General features: G+C 38.4%; 1 long non-coding RNA gene across 2 annotated transcripts in view; it reads left to right on the top strand.

Annotated features, from left to right (window-relative positions):
- Positions 1 to 4,621, top strand: part of LOC144057378 (uncharacterized) — a 24,755-nt gene extending 20,134 nt beyond the window's left edge. For both annotated transcript variants that reach the window (XR_013295237.1, XR_013295236.1), the window contains 2 exons: positions 1,500 to 1,600; positions 4,168 to 4,621. This is a non-coding gene — a long non-coding RNA (uncharacterized LOC144057378). The remainder of the gene's footprint in view (positions 1 to 1,499; positions 1,601 to 4,167) is intronic.
- Positions 4,622 to 5,215: the final 594 nt, after the last annotated feature.

Here is a 5,215-nt window from a genome sequence, read left to right as displayed (position 1 = left end):
CTTAGATAGACAGATACGTAGAATGCTAGCATGCTAGCGGTTGGTGTGCTAACTTACAGTTTAGCAAGATAGCAACCCAAGTACCGAAGGTGCTCAGGCAACGAGATGAGGATTTTACTGCATGCCCTTTTCACATGCCCTTTTACTAAACTGGCTAATGGAACTTGATAACTTGCCAACATGCTAAAAAAAAATGGTGTGCTAATATGTAGCAAGGGTAGCAGTTTGATTAGAAAGTATTAAGGTGGACATGTAGTACAAAAATAGGCTTCCTAACTCATGTATATAAGAAATGTATAAGCTGTTTAGTACCACTTCAAAAGAGACTTAATCTAATGAACTTTTCAAACAAGATTTTCAAACAAGTCCCACAGAAGAAAATCGCTAAATGCTAGCCATAGTCCTTTTATTATGGTAAAGTAGTTATTTCTTTTTGTCCTTTATCTCTCTCCTGTTGGTGTCAATTTTTTTGTGGTGGAGTCTCCTGGAGGTTTGGCTGGAGGACACTTTCTCTTTCAGATTTTCTTTTGTAGTTTTTTTTTTTTTTCCTTGGCGACAGCCCCCCCTCCAGGAACCCAACAGCAGTAAATCAATAGCTACGCCGCGTGGGCAAATGACAACCCGTTTAGTTTGGCAGCCTACTTCGTTTCACAAAACGCCGCCCCGGCCTGAAGCCCGGGGTCCTGAGGAAGAAATATTTTCCCCGCGCTAAATCAGATTTGACAGCAGGTGGTCCGGTGGAGTTGTGAGGGAGTCCCGAAAAGAAAAGACTCAATTCGGCTGCATGCGGCTGAAGCGCCCTCGCACCTCCTGCTTATTCGATACTTCAGGGGTGTGCCCTTAATTGTGTCGTCTGTCTTCCGAATAAGTGCTTGGAGTGGGAGTGTAAAAGATGCAAAATGTACAAGGCTGGAGGGCACCTTTAGCAGCTATTTAGTTAGCAACTAGAGACTAATGCTAGTAGCCTAATACACCGTCTATCAATATGATGGAATGAAAACAAACAAAGATAAAGCAAGAAATCCAGAATTAATTTCGTATGAATTAATTTAAAAATAAAAGACAGATGAAATTGTATGTGTCATTAACATAACTTAAATAAAAATAGGAATTCTCAGAAGGTCTAGTTAAACAATTGCTTGAGATTGGCTAAAATACTAACATGATAAACTATAACCTGCAATCATGTAGATGCGAACGCTTATCTTTTAGATGAATACTGTTTGAAATCAAAGTTCAGCTTCCAATTTTTATATTTTGATATTTGTTTGCCTTAGTCCACTATTGTACTTGACCTTTAGTGGCAGCCTTAAAACCTTTCATTACTGTCCTGTAAAATGACAATAACTGAGTTAGCCCACTTTTGTTCTCCACGGCTCACTTGGAAAGAAAATATTTTCATTTTCGGATTTCTTGGGCCGATGTATAGTATACTTGAGCTATTGCTCCTCAACCATCCCCCAAATTATTCAATCTGCCGCTCCTATTTCTGGTTGCAGATAAGATGGAAGATCCATGCGGTGGGAGCGCTTATCGGAATTCAGCACACTCTCTCAGGAGGCCGGGCTTTCACCACCACAAGTCCCTCGCTGCATTTCAGGTATGACCCAATTAATGTCGCCTTTGCAGCCATCGCCCGAAAGCACAATGACAAATGATAAGAGGTTGTAGGAAAAGCAACAGGGGGTATTTTTCCACAATTACCACCAAGTAGTATTTCTGGAAAACAACAAAAACAATGTCCTTAAATGGGCTGCATTGCATTTATGGAACGCACAGATGGGCCACGGCCATTTGTATGTGAGGTTAAAACATGTGTATGTAAAATTGTTAATTTTTTTTGTTCATCAATTCATCACCATTTTAAATGTGTTTGTTTAGAATCACTTTAATTAATCAATTAATTTTGTGAATGCTAATGTTATTCACATTTTTCTTCCGCCCCCAATACTTTGACATCCATCTACTTCCACTTAATTCATCCGAGTCGCATAATTCCAAATTTAACATCTTTCAAAAATTCACGGTTTGTAGGCTATTATTTTTCTCATTCAAAAAAAAATCAGTTTCCCCCAAATTCAGCATTTTCAACCAAAAATTACCCAATTCACATTTGAAATTTAAAACATTCAGCTCATTCAGTTCAACTTGCTAAAAATTCCTACTGACCAATAATTCAAATTTTTTTAACAATGAAGTCCCACAAAAAACATCCTATTTATTCCCAATGACACATTCACCAAAACAGATCATTCTCATCATCGTTCATTTGAAATCCAAAACATTCACCACATTTAATTCACCTTGTTAATGACATGCCAAAAATATTCACGTCCAACATAAATTTCCTCATTCATTCACATTCCACATATACCCACGTTTTCCCATATCATTCCACATCATCCCATATTCGTCTACATCATTCCACATACATACTTTTTTTTCATTCCGTAATAATAGAATATTTAACACAAAGTCTAGAAATCAATTACAGCTTATTATTCAATATTTTTTTGTCTTATTTAAAATGAATCAATTGACAAATAATTTAATGAAATAAATGAAAACAATTCAAGACAAAAAAACTACGGCTGGGGAAAGCAGCAAAATGAATTCTTAGCGGTCCGGATTAAAGAGCGAAGCCATTCTTTTGCCACCCCTTCCTTAAACAGTAAGTCAATAAGCTTTATAGCTCGTAATCAATTGACTGTATATCCACAGGAAGTTGCAAGCCTGTACTTCTTTCCAAGTATGGATTGTGTGCATCCTTGGAGAGATGTAAAACAAAGTGCTACTAAAGACTTGGCGGGATCACCTCAAATGCACGCTGAGATCGTTATTGACAGTACTAATCAGACGGCAAATGCTGGGCCCTGCAAAAATACAACAGGACAGGACCACTCGCTCTAAACCTTCAAGTGGGAAGTCCACTTGAACAAATAAGCAGCGCAGCTTCAGTTGAGCCCTCGTTTATTTTCGGCTAAAAATAATGTGATGCCACTTAGCTTTGGCTGATGCCACCATGCGGCACCTGTCAAGCTGAAGTTTATGTTGGCGTTTAGGGTGGTTTTAGGAGCGTGTGGCTCAACGTGGAATCTGTAAAGCTGATGTTCATATTTAGAATAACGAATGTTCAACCTTCCTCCTCCTATACTGCTAAACAGTAATGCTGGTACGTGTAGTACAAAAAAAGTAGTTTCAGTTAGATTTTTAAATTTTTTTTGCATTTTCACTTTTATTTTGTGAATATTTTAGTTTTAATTAAAAATGTTCAACCAATTAATTTTGTGAATGCTAATGTTATTCACATTTTTCGCCATCAATACTTTGACATCCATCTACTTCCACCTTATTCATCCGAGTCGCATAATTCCAATTTCAACATCTTCCAAAAATTCACGGTTTGTAGGCTATTATTTTTCTCATTCCAAAAAAATCACAGTTTCCCCCAAATTCAGCATTTTCAACCAAAAATTACCCAATTCACATTTGAAATTTAAAACATTCAGCTCATTCAGTTCAAATTGCTAAAAATTCCTAATGACCAATAATTCACAATTTTTTAACAATAAAGTCCCACAAAAAAACTTCCTATTTATTCCCAATGACACATTTACCGAAACAGATTCCTTGATAACCTTGCTTCGAAGAGGTGCAAATCCATTTCAAGTTTCCACAGAACTAGTCAGGCCACACTCACCATCACGTGTGCAAGTTTAGCTCTGGTAACAAAGGAATTAGATGTCTGAAAAGGAAATGAAGCAAATTCAATTTCCCGGGGCTGAGTGCAACACAGAGTCGATACCACACATGAGAAAGCCTCCCAAAATGTGATTATCATTCAGACCCGATGAGGCGCCCACAACTTAATAGAATCTTTCAATTTCGATCCTCCAAACAACAAATCTGCTCGGTATTGTGATCGGTCTCCGTTTGTCGCCGGGCAGGTGAGGAATTTGACAATTGCGACCATTGATTTATTTCGATAAGTAATATCACCACTTTGAATAGAGCCTCCGACGAGTTGCGCCGGTGCTTAAAGGGGCCCGAACGAGCGCAATAATGAGTCAATAGATTGAGGAAATTGGTTTGTCGCAGTGCAACAAAAGTCTCGCCCGCCGTAGCTGGAAAACCTGCAACTTTCCACTCACTCACACTTTTTCTCAGGACTTCACAAAGATATCTGCTGATTTCAATGGTGGCGTACTTCAGAGAAACCAAAAGTGAAAGATGAGAGCCGCGTTTGAAAGGCACACTTCCACTGATAAGCTCGTCAACAAAGCGACAAGGCAACACTTGAAGCACCGACGCCGGCCGTTTGTGTCGAGAATGAGGTAGCGTCCAATTAGGAGCTCGCACTGACTCAGCATCTGGGGAACAGTTGGCTGCTTCTCTGTGTAGTGTGCAGAGATGCTGACACAAAGGGAAAAACAGCCTGGAGATGAAGGTTCATCCCCTGTTGTGCACTCGGGGTGGGAATCATGGAGTCATTTGTGGTACAACAATGCAACGCTAATTTTACGATACAGCAATTATGGGATATTTTGAAAGAAATAATACTTTATACTGTACACCTGAGTTTGTGACTCTGTGCAGTGAAAATAAAACTTTTAAAACATAACATTACCTGCAGTTGGTATATTAACACACAGTAACAATGGTCAGCTCCATTGATGTCGTGATTAGGGGTCGGAAAGTGCGCTAATTTGCTATATGATATTACCCAAATGACTATGCAATCAATCAAAACAAAACATCACATTTTCAATGTTGTCTGCAGTTTGTTTGGTAAAACAAAGTAACAACGGTTTGCCCAAATCTTGATGTCTTGTTAGCAGGGGAGTGGGAATCACTGAGTAATGACCTAATGCAGTTAAAACATTCATTTTACAAGGTTGCTAGCACTTGGTTTATTAACTCAAAGAAAGGGCAGTCAGTTCCATTCTTCACAAAGAGCTTCATGAGCAGGGGTGGTAATTGTAGAGTAATTTGCGATACAATATAATTTTGATGTGGTCATGAAATTCATTTTCCAAGGTTGTCTTCATTTGTCTTATTAAAACAAAGTAACAACAATTTTGTTGTTCCTTCTTGATGCAGTTGCTGTGAGTAGGGGTGGGAATTGTGAAATAATTTTTAGTATGATATTAAGGATAACTGATCAATTGAGTCTATCCTTGGTATATTGAAAGGAAATATGCTTGGGATATTAACA

The sequence above is a fragment of the Vanacampus margaritifer genome, chromosome 9, assembly GCF_051991255.1.
Source record: "Vanacampus margaritifer isolate UIUO_Vmar chromosome 9, RoL_Vmar_1.0, whole genome shotgun sequence".
Lineage (NCBI taxonomy): Eukaryota > Metazoa > Chordata > Actinopteri > Syngnathiformes > Syngnathidae > Vanacampus > Vanacampus margaritifer.
Note: the sequence above shows the minus strand (reverse complement) of the source record. Positions and strands in the feature narration are given on the sequence as shown.